We start from the raw sequence: 24,370 nt of genomic DNA, 5'->3' as shown, positions 1-24,370 counted from the left end.
ATTGATTTTTGTTATTTTCTTAACCTCAGCTCCTCAGCTAGGGCCGAGACGATGGAACATTCAATGAACTGACATAAACGTGAGCAGTCGCTTCTCTACAAGCCAGAGGAGCACACGTGAGTCCTCCTACCACCTGGGAAATCACTCTTCGGGCATCTATAGACTCTCTCGCCTCAGTGCTCCATCTGAAGCAGGCAAGGCCAGGCAGTTACAGGCAGGCCTCAGAGTGCACATTAGGGCGACAAGACTGAGAGAGCTGCAGTGCAGTCGCTGTGGTGTATTTTGCCGGTTCTCCAAAGAATCGAACTCAGTCAGGGATTTTTCTCTCAGAAGAAAAGACTTTATTTTGCGCAAAACAAAGTCGAGAGCTCCTGGCAAGAAGATCTCTCGTATCCTATTTTGTTTTTGGTTTTATACATTATATGGGGCGGTTCCACATAGTCAACAACTTTATCTTTAGTCTACACATTTCATACATCCCTAGAGGAGAGGCCTTCTGCTTGCTTTACGCAGGCCCTCAATGTATATCTGACCCTGTGTTTCTTATCAGTTTGGTACATTCCAGGGCGTAGGCAACTTTCTATTAGCTTTTAATAGAATAATAACTTAAAACAAAAATGGCTAGATTCACATTGATTGTATACTTGATTAATTAAAACCTTTCTACTAAAAATCTTCCACATATTCTCCCCTTTGAGACTTAATAAGTCTCACATTTGATTATTCTTATCCAGAGTGCTACTCCATAATCCAGTCATATTTTTTACACTACCTAGTGACTAAATAAGTCACATTGTATTATCACCAGTGACTAGATTATGAGATTCCACTCTGAGGGATTACTGGACCAAACATCTCTCTCCTAATTTGACTAGGAGCGAGTAAAAGATCCAGTCTCCCTAACCCCTCTTTTAACAGTAAACATTGTTAAAAGCATGAATGTGCAATTGGTTCAGCACTGGCCGGTGGTTATCACAGTTATGTATAAAAGACATACAAATACATACATCACATCACACATTGAATATCACAAGATTATAAGAGTTGATCTTTGGCTCGGATACCTTATGTATCATAGAGAGCCTTTTCGGTTACCTTCAAAAATCTATTTCCCATCATTTTGACATCTTTGAATTTAATTTTCTTAACTGTGGCTTTGACTTGTGACTTCAATATAGGAAGTATACATTAAAATAGTAAATCTCCTGTCAATAATGCAATTCCTAAAAACTTTCCCTATTTAATTATAAACTATGCTCCCCATGCTCCTAACTGTAAATCAAACCAGTCTTACATTTTATTATCTTTTCCAACAGTTTCTTTATCTACCCTTCTTAGCCTTTTCAATTTGATCAGTACTTCATTAAATGCTCCTTCTTGAGCAGTATTATTTGGTATATAAATACAGCATTGTCCCTCAAACATAACACATACTTTTCCTTCTTCAATTCACAAATAATCTTGAGCTTTTCTATTTTGCTCCTTTCATTCTATTTGTTGCATCCAATTGCTCTATTCTCCCTTCTATCCTTCCTACATCCATATTTCCCTTCTCATAACCTTCAAATTCTTCATCTACCATTACTTTACATTCTTTTTCCACTTTTTCTTTTCTATTTGTTGGCTCATATCTGCACCCAAGTATTTTGATCTCAATAGCAGTCCCATCATTCTCTCATTCCATCTTCACCAGGGAGACTCTTTGCGAGTCGTTGCAATGGTCTTTCCCTCGTTGGCAAGGGTGGGTCGTTACTAGCACGCCCTTCATCCCTCACTTCATGCTGTGTGGAGTTGTTGAAGCTGGTTGGATTATTTTAAGGTTAGAGATGTGAACTCGGGTGTCACTCTGTAACCATTTTGCTGATTAATGCCAGGCTCTCTTGAGATCATAACTGCACCCTCACTGGTTCTCTCTTATGGGGCGAAGCATTCCTTGGCCTTACTGGAACAGCTGTCACCTGTAAATGGAAAACTTAAGAGTTTTTTGTTAGTTTTATCAAGCATGCTAATTTGCTCATCTTGCCAGTCGTCCTTCTTGGTGTGACCTGTGGAAATGTAATGTGGGTTGAGGGCTGTCCTGGCCCCTTTTTGAGTTTTCAATTTCAATTTACAATTCCAGTGCTGTCTTTACTATTTTTTAATTCATTTCAATTTTATTCTCAACAATTTGCTTATTTAGTTATCTCTTTGTTTTGTAAACTGAGTTCCACTAGATTAATGGATAATTTATCTAAGCCTATGTTGCTCGGTAGCATAGGCCTTTTGACCTGGAAAACACTCAACCCACTGTATTTATTTTAACAGTCAGAAAGACAATATTTCATCCTTTTGACACAAAATCAGCTCCCTGATGTTATGCTGAAAAGAAAGTTAGATGTGGGTGGACAGAGCAAGCTTGCTTTGCTCTGCTCTGCCTTCCCATGTTATACGCTGCGCATGTGTGGCACTGTTTTTCTTTCTGCCACAACAAAGACCTAGGTACTGACCAAGAAACTTAACCAAATTCATCCATGGTCATTATTTTTCTGGGCATAAGTTTGCCCTGTGGGCCCACATTCATATTTGTATACAGCTGTTTGGGCAAATTGATTGAATTGCCTCAGTGTCTCGTCAGACACTCTCTTTCATGCCATACAACACCATCATTCATACTTTTTCACACACTTTCACTCCCCCCTTTTTTTTTTTTTTTTTTTTTTTTTTTTTGCCAAAAACTTTTATTTTCTTCTCCTTTTTTCAAAATCTCATAGATGAATTTGTTTAGAATATTAGGCCTAGGCATTGGGCATTTGAGAGAGCCAATTATCATTTCTCAAATGTCATGTGTTTGTCTAATTTAAAGTTTAGTCAAATACTTTTTTGTTATTGCTCATGAGTGACTCTGAGAAATCTGTAATCTGTAAATCTTGGATCCATGGTCATCAACATTTCCATCTTGTTATCCCCAGTGATGACAGCATATTTGATTTCATGATTTTGGATCTTTGGAATAATTTTTTATTCAATATTATTTTATTCAGTTTTACCTTAGAAAATCACCTTTAAACAAAATGGAGTGACCAATATTTCTATTTTTTCAACCATATATATTTTTTCTATTGTTCATCAAGATACCCTTTTTTTTTTTTATTTATTTATTTATTCTCTTTTCCCAAAGCACTCAGCATTGTTGTCAAGTATTCAGTTATGCATTTTCCCCTAGTTGGTTAATGAAACAGCCCTACTATGCCAAATCCAGCTCCATGTTTATCTGATCGGTGAGTCAAGTACTCACTTCTGTCTGTCAGAATATATATTTTTTTTTCTCTTTAAAATATAAGATTGGACTGGAACCTATTGAAAAGCAGATTGAGAGAGTTAGTTAAAACACAGAGTTTAAAGAAATGCTGTGAGACCAGTGAATAATCAAGATTAAAACATAGTAAATAAGATAATGAAATAAAATAATTAACATTTGAAGCAGTCTCTATAGTGTTCACTGAAGGCATGGAAGTCCTTCTGATGACATCATCAGCCTGGGCTGTTGTACTGGGTCGTCAGTCTGTGATGGCACTCAAAGACCTGATGTTGTGGCGTACGGTCTCTGTTGTTCCTCTGCTTCTTCTCAGTCTGGCTTCTGGTTGCTTTCTGCCAGAGTTTGGCATTTCATAATGTTCTTTTCACCCTCAGGAAAAGTCTCAAGTGAAAGATTCACCTTTTCCTGCTTAAATTCAGTCTTCTCCTTGCTGAAGTGTGTTCTTCTCTTTCAGGAGGGGAGGGGAACATCCATCAGCCCCTCCCTCTTCTTCTCTCTGCAGCTGTGTTTGCTGCTTTGCCATTCCTCGACAGACTCCATTTCATTGCTTTCCTTTGTCAAGGCACTGTTCCAGAAATCATCTGAAAGTGTAACACTCAGAGACTGCATTAATCAAATGTGCCTATGTAACTTCTGACCAAATTGTTTCTGAGCAGTCAGCTCTTTTTCAAATTTTATATATTTTAATCCTCCTCTTTCAGTGGTCCCTTAATAAAAACAAAATCATCTGGTTGAAAACAGCAGTTCTCTTATTCTTTGTTAGTTAAGCAAGTTCTTCATTGCAGAAAAATAGCAAGCATTTTTTCTTCTTTGCAAAATGCAGAAATCAGCTACCTTTATTATCTAAGTATACTGCAATAAAATAAAATAAACCCTTTTATAACAGCATGACATGCATATGGTAAAATAAAGACTTCAATTATCATTTTTCTTCTATATTTGCATACATGATTCAGCATAATCTGGTATTGGTGAATTAATGTTTCCTAACCAACATAAAATAATTCCTATTATTGTAAATAAAATAATTAAATTAAATTATTTAAGCAACTAGTTCCCTTCCTATTGTAAAATGCCTATGGCTTTTGTATCAAAATGTCTATTAACTTGGTCACCCAATCTTGCTTTCATTCCACATTGCACAAGTTATTTATTTTATTTTTTACATTTAAACAAGCCCAATCTCTGAAACTCTGTAATGGATTAATTTTCATACTGTGTCCCAGGGATAACAAGATATAAATTTTAGATGTCTTCACATATTAGATATAAAGTTTTAAGCACATGCATCTTTTAAATTAATTAATCTATTAATATAAGTTATTAAATAATAAATGCATATCTTATTTTAATTAATTTATTATTATTTCTATATTCCACCATATCTGCCATCTCTATATTAGTCCATTTCTTGGAACATTTGTATTTATTTTTCTCTAAAACAACCTTCATACAGTTAACTTTATTGTTTTAGGGCTCCTGCACTTAGCCTTTCTGGGTTGCCTCTGTGTTTTTACAGCTGGCTTATTTTCCTCATCCATGTCTAACTGCCCTTCTAACTCTAGTTCTCCTGTTACCTCCATGCTAAAGGCAGATAAGGAGGGGACTCTGCATATATCTTTTCTTTTCTCATGTTATCTTTCTCTGCCTCCTTCAGGACTTTCCTAGCCTGTTTTATACTCTTCAACATATCTTCACCTTCTTTTTTAAACAGCGCAAGTACTTCTTTCTCTTTTTCCCTTTTTGTTTCTCTTTTTTCTTTTTTCATATTGATGCTTTTCATTTTATAGTTTTTTATCAGAGTTTCCATTTCCTCACACAATGCCACATCAAATGTCCCTTCCTTTGGCCATTTTGTCGTCATATTTTTTGTTCTCTTCTGACATTTTTTTTGAGATTTTGTTTATTTGCTCTTTACACAGTGGATTTTTTAATCCTATGATTTCCACTGGTGTGGCTGCCATATCTTTATTTATATTATTACCACCAAAAATCTACTTTTTAGTTTTATATAGTAACTTGGTTACAATCTCTTCCTTTCCTCTCACTGAATTTAACTATTTTTTAACCATTTCCCCCTACTTTTTATTCTTTATTATGTGTCATACCTTTTTGCATTTAGTTTTTTATTGTCTCATGCGTTTACACTTTTTAAATTTTTATTATTATTTAACTTATCTATTTTATTTACTCTATTTTATTATCACTTTTTAGATAACTATTTCTAACAATAATTCTTTATTTTTATTTTTACTTCTCTTTCCTTTTTTGTCCACCCATGTATTAAAACTTTAATGTGGAAACTTCCTCCCTTGCTCTCACTCCCACTGTACTGGGCTCAGAAAATTTTCTCCCCTTTCACACAGACATCCAAAATGCAAAAATCCATTATAGATTTTGGTTCAAACTTTATTGATACTATTTTCCTCAACTCATTCACACTTTCTGCACTCTTTATTGAGCCAGAGTGCTTATTCTCGCATACTTTTCCCCTTGATCTAAGGGATAATCAGTCATTAATTATCCTTTTATTATCAAGGCTTGTCATACATTAATCCCTCTCAAGTGGATACCCGTTGCGTCCAACTCCACCCAGCCACCCTGAAGTGACGGTCCAAGAATGGTGCGCAACTTTTACCCACCCAACACAGAATTTATTTGTTCACACATTCATTTCGTCCGGACACAAATACATCCACACAACAAAACACAGCTCACCTAGAGCTCCTTAAGGGCCCACCTATTCAGTCCTTCGAGAATTTCACTTATACTTTCTCAAAGCGGTATCCGTGGGACTTTTCCTCGCGATTCCTTAACTAATCTGCTTATCCGTTTATCACTGCCCTTTCCTAGGTCACAGCTATCCAATAAACACAGACCCACAGCATGCAATGTCTTTCTGCCTACACCATTTTTGTTTTAAATCAAGGTTACCTTCCAAGGCTTTCCTATTAATAACCCAAATATGTGCATGCAGTTATTTCTTCTGGAGTAAAACCCCTTTTTCAATTTAGATATCCTATTATTTTTCTAAATTTGGAAGAGCAGATTTTAAGTGTCCTTACCACTCAGAACTGACCAGTCAACAACACACACTAATTATATAAGCAAAAATGCTTACCTTAGTCTATGGTGGCCACCACTGTGTGTGTGTTGCTCATCAGTCAGCTCAAAAGCAGTCGTCCACTCTGCTCCTTTCCAGTCCCATCTGGGGTGCCAAATATGTGGTGTATTTTGCCGGTTCTCCAAAGAATCGAACTCAGTCAGGGATTTTTCTCTCAGAAGAAAAGACTTTATTTTGCGCAAAACAAAGTCGAGAGCTCCTGGCAAGAAGATCTCTCGTATCCTATTTTGTTTTTGGTTTTATACATTATATGGGGCGGTTCCACATAGTCAACAACTTTATCTTTAGTCTACACATTTCATACATCCCTAGAGGAGAGGCCTTCTGCTTGCTTTACGCAGGCCCTCAATGTATATCTGACCCTGTGTTTCTTATCAGTTTGGTACATTCCAGGGCGTAGGCAACTTTCTATTAGCTTTTAATAGAATAATAACTTAAAACAAAAATGGCTAGATTCACATTGATTGTATACTTGATTAATTAAAACCTTTCTACTAAAAATCTTCCACATCGCTCACTCGCTGGGGAAGGTGAATGTATATTCATGTGCTGTTGCCAGGATCAGGAAGTTGAGGAGTGGGGTTGGGAACCTCATTGGAGGGGCTGGGAGCCAGCATGGTGGCAGTCGTCAGGAGTGAAGCTTGTCTCTAGATGGATATCACAGTGATGAAAGATGAAGTGTACGCAGCCATCCAAAACTAACAGACAGGCTGAATGCTGAGCACAAAGCTGCCAATGCCGAACCTTTCACGCACACACATTCACATAGCCATAAACATACTCGCACTCCCTTACAGACACACACTCACTCCCAATGTGTTGTCTCTCTTTCTTCGGCCTCACCAGCACCACGGCACCCACACACACTCAACTAACTTAGAAGTTCAGCTTAAACTCGGCTAGTTCATTTGCTCCTTCATCAAAATCAGAGGCAGACATGTTAATGAGCAGAAACCAGACCTAAGGTTTATTATTCATCTCTCTGTAGACCCTCTTAACAACAATCTGTCTGATGACCCTCTATCCAGCTTACTATTACACTTAAAGTTTATTTCATTTTACAGTCTCCAGTGATTGGAGTGTGAGAATGCAATATCATGATGAAACGCCTTTGAAATTCACCACATACTTTAATAACTTCATTTATTTAACATGGGGTGGGGGCGGGGGGTTGGGTATAAAGAAAGGTTTGATACATTTCCATCTTGTACATTTTTTGTTTGTTTCTTATATGTTCTCTGCAAAAAGCAGCTAAAAGTTGGTTTCCTTCATTTAACAAGAGTTGTAAATTATTACAAAGGTTTGATAGATTAAAATTTGTGTAAACTTCCCGCATATGTTCAGGTGGTTTACCAGTCTTCAGCTGATCTTAGCTGTTTTAAACCGGTCTAGACCAATTAGACCAACTGACAAGTGCCCAAATCTCCTCTAAAAAAGGTTTATACTGTTTAAACTGGGATTTTTCTTCTTTTATTTATTTTTTCTCAGCAGTGATTTTTACAACACATATTTACTACACTCTAGCTGACCTTAATAAACTGATAAATTATTAAATCCCTCTCAATTCTCAATCTCCCACAGTTCAAATGCATTTTAACTCTTTCGTGCTGCGTTATCATTTCTGAAGGATTAAGAAGAAAATTGCGACCGGCAAAACATGAGTGGCCTGACAGGGCAGTGTCGGACATGCGAACACAAAGACACACACACACACACACACACAAGCACACTGCAAATCTGCCTAGCTCAGGGTGAGAATCCGGAAACCCATCTGTGAACCCCCACCTCCTCTGTTTTTTAAGAAAATTGCGCTTCCAGGACACGCATGCTGGGGAAGATGCAGTAATTTAATTCAGTCTGGCTAAGGGGTGTAGTCTTAATTAATTTCACTATGTTATTTAATTAAAACCTGTGAATAAGTTAAATAAATCTGCTGATGGTAATTATTTGCAAATGATCTTGCAAGCAGATTTGGAGAGGCCAAGATGAAATGAAAATCAGGGGAAGCTGTTGCCAACCACGTCTCTCACAGATTAGTGCTGTTTTGTTTGTGTTCGGTCTGAAGTATCATAATACAGCACAATCCTCTCTCAATATGAAATATATGAAATATAATAGTATACATATGTGAACTAATAAAATGGAACCTAAAAAAAGCAAAGCCATATGATATTTAAAAACAACTTTATGATGAAGGACAAGCAGTGCTTTCTTTTTTCAATCTCACTTTAATAACCACCTTTGCAAGTGACCAATCACCTGATTGCTCAGGCTCTCCTCACCCGCTGCCCTGCCAACCCCTGATCGGCAGAACCTGCACACAGAACATTAGCTCTGCGTCGGAATAAAGTAGTGCTCAAAACACCCGCAGGCTGCTTTGAATACCCCGTCCTTTCCTACCTTAATATTTGAAGACCAAAACACACATATTTCCTTCTTGTCAGAATCCTACCATAATAATCGTGTACAGTAGGTGAGTGTATCGTATTTAATTTGTGAAACTGATGTGTGTGCATGTGAATATGAGATTAGATCAGCTCATTCTATTAATGGCATCCCACTGACTAATTAAATATCATGTGCATTTGTGTATATTATGTTTGTTTGTTTTTTAGCAGCAAAGAGATGTTCCACAGGCATTGCTCTTCCTCTTCCTCTTTCTCAATTCCTGAAAGCTTTAGAGGAAATGACTGGTTTGATAAAATCTGCATTGGAGAAGGATGCAGAATCTGGCAGATTTTCTCTTTGAAGGAGACTTGAGCTGGTATATGTTTCTCTTTCTTGGATATATTTGCACCGGGATAGCTGTATTTATTACAAGCGCCACACACTAAAAAAAAACAAGGGCAGCCGGTCAGAACATATCTGTTCAAATTTAATACTGCAGTGACAATACATTTGATTACTGTGCCATCGATTAACTCCTCTGCCTTAATATCCATGACTTTGCAAAAGCAGGAACAGTCGATTCAGCACATTGCACATCTCCGGTGAAGCTCATGGGGAATTTAAGGGCTACATTGTAAACTATAACAGTTAGAAGTTTCGGGAATGCTACAAGATTGACCTTGATATATATATGTATATATATATATATATATATATATATATATATATATATATATATATATATATATATATATATATATATATATATAATAGTTATTAGCTCTGTATTTGTATTTATTTATTTTGTTTAGTTTTAGTTTTAGCTTAGTTTAGTTAACTTGGTATTTTATATGTTCATTTAAAGATGTAATTGTAAAATCAAAATCCGGTCCATTATTATTGAATGACAATTTTACACTCATTTATTTCCCTCCATTTTATTATTTCCCCTTATTTTGACATTTTATTTTCACAAAAGTTATTTTAAATATGAAAGTAAAAACTTTACTTGCATTTAACATGTTCTATATTTATTAAAAATTACTTTTGTAAATTTAATTTGATGCTGACACCAAAATGGTGACGTCTTGTCTTTGACCTAATGGCAACACAACCAAATACAGAAATGTGCTGCAAATACACACAACACAGTTGTCCATCTGATTAAGATGTTCTCTTAATATGTTCATGTTTTTTTTTATTTGTATGTTTTTTTAAGTTGTTGTGCATAAAGATCTCTCCACCGTAGCAATGTCCCAATCACCATTTGATTGGTTATGACATATGACACATGTTCGAAAATCAATCTGAAAGGACAATATAATGGTGTTAATGGGAAGACAAAGAAAAAAAAAGTAAGTACAACTCACACACTTATATATCTGCACTTTGTTAAGTTTAAATCAAACTTCAAATGGCCTGAAAACATGATCTGTGGGTTTAGTGAGCAAAATGCTTGTTGAAATTATAGGTAGGCTACATCTCTTCATCTGTGATCTGTGATCTGTGATCTGTCATCTGTGATCTGTGAAGTGTTTACCGGGCACTGATAATCAGAAAATAAGTTTATTGTGAAAAAGAACAGCTGAACATCAGTTCCCACAGTTGCAGGTTGTGTCAAAAACTGAAATTAAAATAAATGGTGACCATATTATTTTACAGTTCAGGTGTTTTGAAAAATGTTTTTTTCCCAGTAATGGTAGCTTTTATTTCATTTAACAAAACTGTTTTGTTTTTGGTTTCTATTAACGATAATAAGACTGAAGTGAGGCTTGTCGATTTCTCTGTCTCGTTCTCGGTGACCCAACCTGTGTCCCATAAACACACGTCTCTGTAGTTTGGCCATCCGTATAATCACACCGAGGCTAGTCTGAACTCAGTTTGGCCTGAAGACATCACCAAGCTTCCTCCCTCACTGGATCCGATCCATCATGCCTTCAAGTCCTCTGACCTGCTGCTTGGGTCTGCCATTTCATAAACACAACTGGACTTTGTTAAGAGCTGGCTGTTGCATCCAACTCACTCTGAAACTTGAAGAAGGGAAATTCACCCCGAGTCGAATTCCAGCAGCTAGGGACATTCAATTCCCATTTATGTTTCGCCAGTTTTCTAAATTCTTGGGATGCATCCAGTGGGATCACTCATCTACAATTTATCATTACTGAATCTTTTTAATCCCTGTTTCAGGTTGTTTTGAAATCAAGGTGTCAGGTTTTGTTCAATGAAGTGGGAGAGTTGGTCTCGGACCCAACAAAACTTTGGCACACAGATGCTTGTTTGCTCCTCTGAAACTTTCCACCAGTCAGAAGTGCCATTGCAGTTATGATTAATGTTGTATGCCTGACAAACTGAGCACCTACTGGAAATATGAACCTGCTTCTTTGATTTACAACAGAGAAGACAGGGTGACAACAAGAATTAATTACCTACGATCACATTATTTATGATTTTTTTTTTTTTTCATGAGCTCCTTGGAGCTGAGTGATAGTTTGTTTTGAGTAGAGAGGATTGGGTCAGATATAGGATTAATATCACATGAACTCAAAACCTATTCAGTATCAGGTTCATGTGTCTAACCATGAGAGGATGAAATGTCAATTTAACTCATTTTTGTTGTTTTCATCTTAAACCTTTTTCTTTTTCTCAAACATTATTGTGAATTAATGTCAAGTACAATATTGCTGTTGTAAATTTTTGTTAAAGTTACGTTTATGTATTTCAATTAAATATGCGCATTGTATTTCAACTTGATTTCATATAGCTTTAGTTTTAGTTAAAAATATCAACATTGCAAGCTGGGAATAAATATTTAACCCTGTTTGGTCACTCTCACATTTTGCTTAATCTTTGTGGGTTCGGTACGGTTACAACACTCCATGTCTGTTTTTTTTTAATTATTATTATTAATTGTAATAATTATTACTGTACATTATATTTTTGAGTAAATGTTCCAAATTTGAGAAAAGCCTGCTCAATTAGATGATACCAGTTTGATAATTCTACATGCATTAACTTGATCAAATAACAACAATTTGTAAAAGCTTCATTTTTTTTCACTCCATATCAAAATTTCAATGAAATCCACATTACATGCAGAAATAAATATTTATATATCATGGCAACAATCCCTTATTTTAGTTAATTGTGGCCATGTTGTAGTACACTGAACAAAACTATAAGCACAACACTTTTGTTTTTGCCCCCATTTTTCATGAGCTGAACTCAAGGTCTAAGACTTTTTCTATGTACACAAGAGGCCTATTTCAGAAAACAAGTCAGTATCTTGTGTGAGAACCATTCACCTCACGCAGTGCGACACATCTCCTTCACATAGAGTTGATCAGGTTGTTGATTGTGACCTGTGGAATATCATCAATGGCTGTGCGAAGTTGCTGGATATTGGCAGGAACTCTACCACGCTGTCATATACGCCGACCCAGAGCATCCCAAACATGCTCAGTGGGTGAAATGTCTGGTGAGTATGCTGCCCATGCAAGAACTGGATGTTTTCAACTTCAAGGAATTGTGTACAGAGCCTTACAACATGGGAACCGCATTATCATGCTGCAACATGAGGTGATGGTCGAGGATGAATGGAAATAAAAACATGCACCATCTGTGGCATTGTACTGTTTGATAAAACTGCAAATTTTAGAGTGGCTTATTATTGTGGCCAGCCTAAGGCACACCTGTGCAATAATCATGCTGTCTAATCAGCATCTTGATATGCCACACCTGTGATATGGATGGATTATCTCAGCAAAGGAGAAGTGCTCACTAACACAGATTTAGACAGATTTGTGAACAATATTTGAGAGAATCAGGCCTTTTGTGTACATAGAAAAAGTCTTAGATCTTTGAGTTCAGCTCATGAAAAATGGGAGCAAAAACAAAAGTGTTGCATTTATAATTTTGTTCAGTGTAATTCCTTAGTTTTGATTGAATTAAATCAAGTGAACAAACTAGTAAAATGTGGCAACGATTTACTAAAATGAGGGAATTAATTCCTAATTCGTAGCAACAATAAATATATTTTTGTCTGCATGTCGTATGTAGGGCTCTGCATATTTCTGTGCTTGAGTGGTTAAACCCGAGGATATTATTCAGCTTGTATTACAATGGCCTCCCCTGCTAAAATATACTAAATACACACTACTGCTGGCCTGATTAGATTAGGGACAAAGAGAGCATTGTGGGTGTGTCTTGCAGTCAGAGAACGGTTCACTCTCTGATTGCTGGATTGCCCTGGAGCACACCTATGCCTCCTACACCAACGAGAACCGCTAAGTAGTGATCATGAGCAGCTGGTGGAGAGAGAGAGCTTTACAGATAGTCTGTATCAGGCTGTTTGGCATTTTTTTGCTTGCTTCTCCGTCTGTTTTCTTGCAAAACAACCATACAAGTTGGGCATTTCAACACATATTAAATCCGTTTTGAATCCTCAGGCTCAGCTCCTAGTACATGGTTCTGCTGCCCAGCTCATTTAAAACACATTTTTGTAGGTTTCTGAGCTTTGGCATTCTGCTGTAGAGTCCTGGTCCTCTGTGTCACCTGCTGTAGGGCAGCTCTTAACACTGGCAGCATCTGTGCACAGTGGCCTCCTGCCTTCCAGCCCCACAGGCTTGTGGGCTGATGGATCCTGTGTGTGTTAATGATGAGGCCAGCATCGCAGGGCTACCGAGGGGCACTGCAGCCACAGCTTGGTGACTGTAAGGGGGATATGAGAGGTCTAAGCCAGGGTCAGGCCAGCATAGGTGACCATTGTCACAGCCAGCAGCACACAGGTGGGAATGTGGAGCGCTGGCTTGTCCGTACGCATTTTGATCAGTAACTCCAACGTCCTTTTAGTAAGACAGATAATTGTTTTGAATTAAATGCATCTGTGTTAAATACAAATAAGTATAAATACGAACTTCTATAGGTGACGTTCATATATATTAATTTTAATTGCGGAATACAAGTACAGTAAACAAGATATCCAAACATGTTTCCCGAATTATAACTTTTTTTAATGCTTTGTTAATTGCATGTCTGCATATATGATTGCTAGTTTAACATGTCTATCAGAACGTCATTTGCCCTTCATATCTGAAGAAACAGTACAATAGTTACAATATGCACTACATGCAATACTGATCTAAAGTTAAATTTATGAGGCTAACAGTCTTTGTGTGAGAGTGTGCAATAATAATTCCCACTACTATGAGCGAAATAGCACAGAATTACTGTTATTCTGTACCAATAAGTACCGGCCCACTCATGACCCCCTCAGCGCAGGAAGTTCATGCTGACATCGTTGTGTGAGGTATGTTTTGGGAATCTGATTTGTTGGCTTGGACAGGCTTTTCTTCAAAGGCCACAACATGACCTCTCTTGACCCAAGTGTGGCCCCCAGGGGTCCGATCATGGCAGCATTTCAATCAGCGAAGCATGTGGAAGTCTGAAGGACAGTGGAGTGTGTTTGTGTGTGTAACCACATCTCTCAGCATTATCCCACAGGCCATTAGTGTTGTTTTGAACCCCATGCCCAAAACATGTAATAATAGACAGGTTAGTGAAGGCTAGCACAGGCACTCCTGTCAGATGAATTAATGAACACCGTTTTTTTGGATATCTGAACTGGCAGACATATTTGGAGACTCCAACAATGAAGCAGTGATGATAACTAGAAGTCATATTATATTGTTACTATATAAACATTCACTGGCATGGAAAGTAGCAGCCTGTCTAGAAGTGAACATGTCACTTATAACCTTTTACCTTCAGACTAGACAGAACGGAAGCAAGGCTGTCCGTGTTTCCCTTCTTTCACCGTTCTTATCTCTGTCCTTTTTAATTATTGCACAGAATTAGGCTGGACAGACTTAATGTAAAACTTTGCTTCAGTTTAAGTGGATTTAGGTTTCACTGATGCAGACTTTACAGTCTGGCAAAGTGCTTTGAGACAAAGTACTTCTTTCATTTTCTTAGTTTCTTTTTATCTAAAAATACGGGGGATGACTCATGGGCCAAAATTAATAATTTATTTGCAGATACATTTTCAAATTTCCAGATGAAAGTTGGTGGAATGAAAACTGGTTGATCCATTTGTAAACAATTAAATATTTATCTGGACTTCATCCTTATGATAATGACTATTATTGGATGTTCTGCCTGCTTTTAAAGGAATAGTTCACCCAAAAATGGAAGTTACTCACTCACCAATGGATCCTCTGCAGTGAATGGGTGCCGTCAGAATGAGAGTTGAGAAATGAGAACGAGAGGATGAGAAATCCATAATTACGACTAATATTTAACTTCAATCAAATAGTTCCAGCTATATGAGAATAGTGCTTTTTCCAGTTAAAATAATAATATTAATAACAATAAAAGTGTTTTGTCTGAATCAGTTGAGAAATATGCACAGATCAAGCACCATTTACAAGTGCAAACTGGCTTAAACAGCTCTAAACAAATATGTTGGTTCTGTAGATCTGGATGTGAGATGACAACACGAGATGCACGTTTTCGATGGAGGAAGTGTTATTATGGATTATGGACTGGTATTTTGGCCAGAATAAATGCCTTAATACAGGATTTGCTTATTTTCACTTCACAAGACATTAACTGATTACTTTGTTAATTATTGTGATGTTTATATCAGCTGCTTGGACACTGATTTTCAGCTAGTTTGATTTTTGGGTGAACTATTCCTTGATCAGGTAGTAGATTGGTGCACTGAATGAAGTGACTTTAATGCTTCAGAGTCTTTGCTAGAAGGCTAGAACAGAGACAGGGAGAAGTGATTAGTGGCGGATCTGCCATGCACTGAATACACAAATTGGTATGTCATTACACAATAGCAGGGCAGAATTTGGTTTAATGAAGAGCTCTTGCAATTTCATTGGTTCATAATGCATATGTTTTAGCATTGCATTGTGCTCTGTATACTGAAAATATATTTTGGCACCAGCTCACTATTCTAGATTATTAACTGTCAAATGCAGTATGTATTTGTGACCATGTGAAAGTGTGTCAAGGGAGAGATGTCATTTTGCCTTCTAAAGCACTTGCACCAGAATATGAATAATGTCTTCAAAAGTATTGCCATATACCTGACCTAAGTATATCTGACCCTCAGTGAATTAGGCTTTAAAAAATATTCTTATGATATTTTATTAAAAATAATTGGTGTATATACACTTAGATTTGAATTAGATATACTGTATAATAATATAATCAGATTATATTTTATTTATTTATTTTTATTTTATTTTTTGTATCCAGGAAGGTCTAATAGAGAAAACATGTGACACTCTACATTAATTGTTCCATTAATATACTGAATCATAATAGAAACAACAATAACTGTTATACCACAACATGATTATATTTTAAAGACTTGAATGAATTAATTGCAACAAGGGCACTAATGTAGTCTGTGACAAATATTGTATTACTCTAAACCAAGTAATAATTATTATTGTTAATTGTTTTCTATACAAAGTATTTTGGCTTAAATGCAAATTCTCTGTGTTGCGCACATTAGAATAGTACACTAAGAGCCATTGTGTGTTTTCTTGGCTTGAAGTCAATTTGGATATGAAGTTCTTTCACCAAGAAGTTGCTGAGGTTTAATAAGGAATTAATAGGTGGGATAAGCTACTTCTTTTGTGGAAAAAGCAATTCCGAACACAAAAGAGTAAAAGTAATGTGGCTTTTTGTAGATAAGAAAACAGGCACAGGTTACAGATTCATATGCATGTGTAAAATCTAATTTTGACAAGAAATGGATGTGATTTTGGCTCTGGTTCTCTCAGTGTACAGTACATTCAAATCTCATACAACCATCTCAACAGAGTTTCGTGTTGCTCCAGCATACAATGAAAGAAACAATCTTGTACTATTCTTGTAACAATTAAAAACCTATTGAGCACATTATGTGGGTTTAACATATGAGTGCAATTCAATCACGGCAAGAAACAAAATAAAATAAAGTAATGGGAAGACTGTAAACAATAAATGGAGTATATTGAGATTTTTTTTTAAAGCAGTGATGTATATATATATATATATATAATCTGTGACAGAAACAGGGTGGCATCTTTATCCACATGTCACAATGAACCTCCAAGCCCTCACACACTTCCATGTGAAATAATTTGACCTGTTCATTAAAATGGGGGGAAAAAACGTTTACACTGTCTTCCAAGTCTCTGTTTTGTAGACTGTCACCAGTTTAGTGAAATGGGTCAACATATTTTAGCAGTCAGCTTTTGGGACAGTCTTTAGAGATAAGTATTTGGGTATAAATTGAGTGTCTAGGTTTTGTGTAAAGCATTCTAAATGCGTCCGTGAAATGACTGTTATGGTTTGTTATTCGTGAATAGATCAGTCTGGCATGTGCTTATCTCAAGCCAACAAATTCCCTCACTTTTCATGAATATACATCAAGACAGGAATCTGGACACACAAGTACCTCCACCAGTCTGGCCTTCGGTAAACGCTCCAATTTCCATCAGTCACTCCACATTGTGTGAAGGCCATGAAATGAAGCAGTTGGCCTTCCTCCTTAAGTAAATAATCTTTTCAAATTAAACAATAGGATGCTGAGGTCATGTAACATCAGAGAATGTAAATAAACATATACCTGCTGCCCATGGCCACAGACATTCGTTAATTTTTTCTTGTTAAATATATAAAATTTGCTATTTAATACTCCTCATATGAGTGTCTGCATGTGTATAGTTTGTGTGTCCGTGGTATAAAAATGATCACTGTTAGATGCTGGCAGAGTAAATGAGACTTATGAGCTATGAGTGAGGGCATGGGTGTTGCCAGATCCAACTAATATAAATCTTTGGATTTGTCTCTTCCACATAATGTGAAATTTTAGAATGACAATTAAGTGGGATGTTGCAGTTTAGGGCTAGCAATATATTTATCTTTTCCTATTTTAACCCCTTTATTGTCACTCACGTTTTTGAAGATTTGAAGACTTGAATGTGCATGATACAAACCTACATTTTTATAATTCATGACTGAAAACATTTTGTAACATGATATTTATGTACCATTTACATGGTAAAGCATTGTCTGATTTTAAAATGGGTTTTAAAGAATGAATTTTGAGATTTTAAGTTTTCAGTCGATATATGATTTCTGATGATTTCTAAAATGTGATAGAGGAAAAGGTAACATAGAAGTCTTTTTTTTTAAACTAAAGTCAAAACTCCTGTTAAAATGGAGTGCACTCTTGTCATAAATTAATCTATTACTTTTCCTAGATAATTTGTAACAAAAAAAAACATCTTAGACCTTTCCAACGTTTTCAAGATCAGATTGTTTGTAATATAGCAAGGTCAACCTAGGTGTCCCGTTTTTGGGACGGGGGTGACAGTTAAGGAGTTTTAAAAAGATCTGAATTAATTTCAGATGATTTATTTATTTATTTGTTGTCATAGCAATATATGGCAACAATGCTTCACTGACACTTAAACTGACAGTAATCAAAAAAGCTTATGGACAGGGCAATGGTTATCAATGAAATCTATAACAATATATGTATTGTTACATGAATAATAAAAACCTGATAAAATGATCCACCTCTAACATACAGTAAAGTATTGTTATTATTATTATTATTTTTTTTCTGTAAATATGATATAATTTAACAGTGTTCATCCCTCAAAAACAGAGAAAACATCTTATAATATGTATACAAATATTTACATTTACATACATATTTATATTCTCTATCCAAGTGCTGGTGGAGAGCAAAATTAGAGAAAAAATCTATGAATAGACTTTTAGTATAAATATGATATTACGAAATATATTTGTATATTTTTTATGAAATATTGTTCATCTTCAAATTTGGAGGAATATTAGCTTCTTATATATTAATATCTAAATAATATATATATATATATATATATTTATATATATATATATATATATATATATATATATATATATATATATATATATATATATATATACAGTATATGGCTTCTTAATGTACTTTACATCTTAAAAATGTATTATTGTTAATAAAATAATACATTTGTGAAGCAAGTGTGTGATCTACTCTCTTTGCTACATCTGTTTGCTTTCATTTTCTATAAGAGATTAGCAAAGCAGGAATTTTCCTGTGGTTTTAGTTCAGCTAGTTACTGTCAAAGGACAAACCATTCAGGCCCACCTGGATTGCTTTCAAAATCTTTCCAAATGTTTAAACATTTCCAAGTCGAAGCATTTATCTTGAATTGATTAGGCAATGTATAAACCCATTCTGCAAGTTTGATTTGCATTACTCTAAAAATATGTTTATACAGCCTTAAAACAAAGCCATATAAAGTTTGTGATCTCGGAGTTTGTACTCCAGCAACATTATCAGATTTATTCAATTAAAACTGTAGAGATCCATTACCATCAGAGCACAGGTCACGGTTGACATGAAAGTGGATCAAGTCAACAGTCTAGGCCAGTAAATCTTAGTACTGTACAGTTCAGTGCTTTTTATTAAATGTTCTAGAATGAGTCTAGAAAAAAAAGACAAATGGTTAAAAGCATGTATTTATTTATTTTTATGATCTTAAAAGGCATATTGACAGTGATTTGCAGCAAACGATTATCATCATGGTGCAGTGGTTACTAATGGGATGTAGATCAGACATGTTCCTGAGCCAGATGGAGTTGGAGTCAAGCGTTTTTTAAGGAAAATTTCAGTGCATGCTTCCATATTATATAATATGGTGAAAAACAGTATGTGAAAAGAATAGTGTGTCCAAATCGACAGTAGCCAGATATTACTTCTGGTGAAAAGAGTGCATCTGATGTAGTATGTCCGGACGACATTAATTCTACACACATTTATACTATTTAGAACTTAATGTTGAAAAAGTAATGACTTATTCAAAAGCATTGCCTACTAAAAGAGTGATTCAGATGTAACCTTAGTATCTAGCCTTTTCAGCCCAAGTCACACATCAAGATGATCAGAATGCTGATGATACTCATGTTCATGCTGTTTATTGTTTTATAAATCTTGGCATACATTATATAGCCATGCCATATCAGTTATGATTTATCAGCTTTGATATGCATTTAAAGTGATTGGCTTTGATTAATTTTTATTCATTAGACACTAAAATGTAAACATTATACATTTCAATATCAGACATTTGTTGAAGTTGCATTATGTAAAGATATTATATAATTATGTTATTTATATAATTAAAATGATCAAATGTTATCAATTATTATTTATGTAAGAGTGAGTTTTAGGCTTAGTGTCTGTAGTGATCTGACGCCTGATTGAATAGGAAACATGAAAGCCTATTAATAATCAACAGCTCAGAGAACAACTTCCTGTTGTTTAATCACTACCGCTATGAATGATCCATTATGGTTCCAATCATCCATTGCTAAACAAGGCTCATCATTTAGTAGAAAGTTCTCAGTCTTTTGTTCCCATGAGTCTGTCTGATCACTCATAATGGTGAAAAATGACTTTGATTGGACTCTCAACATTTCTTAGACCAGCTGAATCCAAATCTGACATTTTTGGTGGGAACAATTTGATCAGTAGAGCAGAAAGTATTTATATATATATATTTTTTTTTAACTTCTTTCAAAATGCATTTCTCTCCTGATGCTAAATCACATGCTTAGATTTTGTTATCTGCACAATCTTTCATCTACCCAAAGTGATTAGAAATAACGTCCGCCCAACCAGGGATGACGTCAGTTGCCTGTGTTATAGCAACCGTTCAGATCTGTTGGGTTCAGTGAGTTTGTACTTGCCACAGGTTTGCGTGCTTAGACTCGAGTGAATTTGTACAGAATATTTCTGATCGTCCATTGTCTTTCAAACACCAGCCCTGACCCACAATTCAAGTCTCCATTTTTTATAAGACTAATGGACTCCAGGAGCAAGCAAACATCTTTCAGTTCATCCACCCCACTTTCCTCTTCCTGATTTATTTACAGCTGTGTGTGACCGCTTAATGATAGCCATTGTTTTACGTGGAAATCTGCAGGCTAGCGTGCAATAACTGTGGCTTTTTGAATTCATCAGTGGAGAGCTTTCTTCCCCTCTTCTTTCAGATTCAGCTTTTCCACAAGCCCAGGCATAACCTCACATGGCTCACAGCCACTGGGCTCCCCGCGCCTTTCCAAAACACTCACAGGCGACCTGAAATGTCAGAGGGCTGCAGTCCTGACCGCGTATAACACAAACCTCAAAAAACCCTGCTCAAACCCTGGAGGCCCATAATTCAAGAATGCAGCCTTATTGCTTTGGGATGGGTGATCCCAATGTGAGTCTCACAGGTTTGAGTAGTTTCAGTGCTGGTCTAGTAGGACTTATAATGCAACTCGAAGGTGTTGTATAATAAACAGCTGTCAAACCCATGAAATAGAGCCGACATGCAGACTTCAGCTTTTAAGTGTCTAGTGTTTTGATAGAAAAGATCTGTGAAGAAAAAAAAAAAGGGCAGAAAAGCAGTCTCTATTAACTCATTCGTCTGTATAAGCTTGCCTTCTATGACCTTTAAACCCAAACCCCGTCTCCGCTTTTAATTTCACCCGCATAACCTCAACGGCTTCCTCGCTACATAAAGATGGCAGAATGTTAATTCAACTTTCCTCTCAGCCCTCTCTGAAACATTTCCCATCCTTTCTGTTCATTACAGATGCTTTTCAAAAGCATCTTCTAAACTTCTAAGGCATCATTGTTCTATTTCTCTCCCACTCAATCTGTCTACTGTGTGGTTTTGATATGTTTCTCTCTTCTCCCACCAAATGCATTTTAAGGAAGAGGATGGAGAGACTGAGGATGGCCTTGGATACCGAGGCTTTGTAGTGCATCCAAGGCCTTCTTCTCGGCATCAGTATGGCTTGCCCTTGCTTTCCTCATCTGTCTTTCTCTCCTTTAACCCTTCAAGCTGGGGTTCAGTGGCTCCAAAGGACCCGGCACTTCACCCAGCCGGGCTATCGATCGCTATCACGCAGGACAGAGCGGGGGTTCAGCTCTCTCAGGTAAGCAGGAGGTTTAAAGAGCTTGTGTTGGAGAAATGAAAAGCAAGAAGGTCATCAAAGACTTGCCGTCTGGGCTGGGAAGGCATGATATCTTGATTACAAAATCTCAAAGCTGCATGTTTCTGTTGGAACTGTGTAGGAAGAGAGGGAGAGAGAGAGAGAGAGAGAGAGAGAGAGAGAGATGGTGTGTAAACAGAGTATATGCAATGTAAAATTTAAGTGCGTATATGTGTTTATTTTTTTCTTACCAGTTTATATCTCTTCATCCAGTAAATTCACAACATCAACCATTAGATTTTATGGAGCGTTTAGATTCAATAACAAAACCAAAAAATAAAAATAAAAATAAAAATTGCATCTGTTGCATCAGTGTGCTGGAATTAAAGCGTGTTTTTGTCATTGTCAAAAACACATTTTAACAATATACCAGCATACTTTTATGCTCTGTGCTTGACTAGATGCATAAATAGGTCAATGGTTTTGAGTAGGATCTTATTCATAGAAACATGAGAAACACAAACCGGAGAAACATTAAATGCTGTAAATAGTGTTCATTACTATTTACTCACCTTCCTGTTGTGCCAAAACCATATGCTGTTATTTTGTTGGAAAAAAAAGAAGGATTTTTTTAAAGAATTTTTATGCAGCTGCATAAATATCATTTAAAGATATCGATTTTAAAATGTAGAATATCTAATATAGAATTGTATATATAATCTAATATATCTAATATCTACTATAACTAATAAAATAAAATCTAATATATTAATGATAAGCTGTAAATAGTTATAAAATAGCTGATAAACAATTCAATCTTTATTCAAATGATTCACTTTTGTCTTAACAAAGTGAATTAATATAATCATAGAAAATGGATATTCATTTTCAAAATTTGCTAAAGATTAGACTTAGCAGTGTAATAAATTATTATTGTTTTTAAAGATGATTTTAAAATAAGCATTAGATGACAGAAAAGGTAATCTACATGTTACAATACTGCACAATTAAACTATATCCAATATTGACCGAAATATTGCCAGAATCATCATTTTTGGGCGATGTATGATTGGATATCCATGATCATAAGAATATACACTGGCACAAAAGAGAGTCAAACAGAAAAAAAAAAAAAAAAAAAAAAGACGGCATGAAGCCACTGTGATCCTCAATGACTTTACTAGTTCTGCACAATCTCCATCTGTCATTTGCCGTTAAGGAGAGGATGAAGCAGAGAAAAAGAGACAGACAGAGAGAGCTGTGTGCATGCTCGTGAAAGATGCCCAGACAAGGGCAGTAAAATAGTGTTTCTTTTGTCTTTGAGTAAGTGACATGTTTATGGGCAGGCGCCGGCCCATCATATAACATCCATCACTTGAGAGGACCGAGGGGATTGAGTTTCCCCCAATTTCATGCTTTCTGCCCCCCCCCCCCCACTCTCCTTTTCTCTGTGACATCTTTTTATGAGTCACCCTGTTATAGTCTGTGAAGCTACCTGTCCCAACATGATGTGCTTTTCATCCCAAAGCGGAAGAGGGAAAGAATGAGAGATGAAAATGTTTCCCAATTGAGTTGTCACGATGACAAGCATTTATAACAACTTCTAAATTATTTCAATTGATAAAATTAATCAACGTCCAACATTTGACCTCGCTAAAGCTTGATTTTTCTACCAGGTCATCTAAAATATGACATATGCACAACTACCTGCTGCGTTTTTAGCATTTCAACATTTAATACTTTGGAATTTTGATTTCATTATTGTACTATAGGTATACAACTATCTACTGAGTTTTTAGTGTTTGCTGCATCATGAAATCCAAGCATCGTTTCTTAGCATCTTCTCTCTGTTTAGGTCTTTTGAATGGCTTGTCCCATGGCCACTAACTGATCATTACCAGATTGTGCAACCTCTTGTTGAAGTATGAAAATGTCATGGAAATTGGCTGTCTCGTGGGGCACACAGCACAGGAATGAAGGGCACGGTCAGTCGGAGCGCTATCTCTCTCCTGCCACATCTGGGTCTCACATTAGCCTCTCCCGTCGCATGGAAAGGTCAAGCATGAAATGCGACGAGTTTGATTATTCAGCGCACCATGGGCTCTGATCCCATCTGTACACAAGGGTCTCATACTCTCTCTTCATCTCTCTCTCTTCTTTTTCATCACGCCCCTGTCATTCTAGCCTATCATATCTCCACACATCTCTTAAAGGTGGCAAAAATTCCAGGCTTTGTGCTTTGTGAAACTACAAAATGCTGCTTGTCATTTGCTGCTTTGAATGCCAGTTTGAAACACTTTGTTGAAACAATCTGTGACTGCCTTCAGATTGATTGATTGAAACTTTCATTTGCCCAAATCTAATTTATCTATGTATGTAATTTTTTATTTGTATTTTACTTTGGAAAGTTTACTGAAGATAATAATTAAATGTGTTTATGATAATATTTTTCAAGAGATTTTATACATTTTCAAATTATAATTATTAAAACATTCACATCAAAAAAGATGGTCAACTTCATAAAAAGTGAATTGTATTCAAGT

This window comes from Carassius auratus, chromosome 21 (assembly GCF_003368295.1).
Source record: "Carassius auratus strain Wakin chromosome 21, ASM336829v1, whole genome shotgun sequence".
Taxonomy (NCBI): Eukaryota; Metazoa; Chordata; class Actinopteri; order Cypriniformes; family Cyprinidae; genus Carassius; species Carassius auratus.
This window is presented reverse-complemented; position numbering follows the sequence as displayed.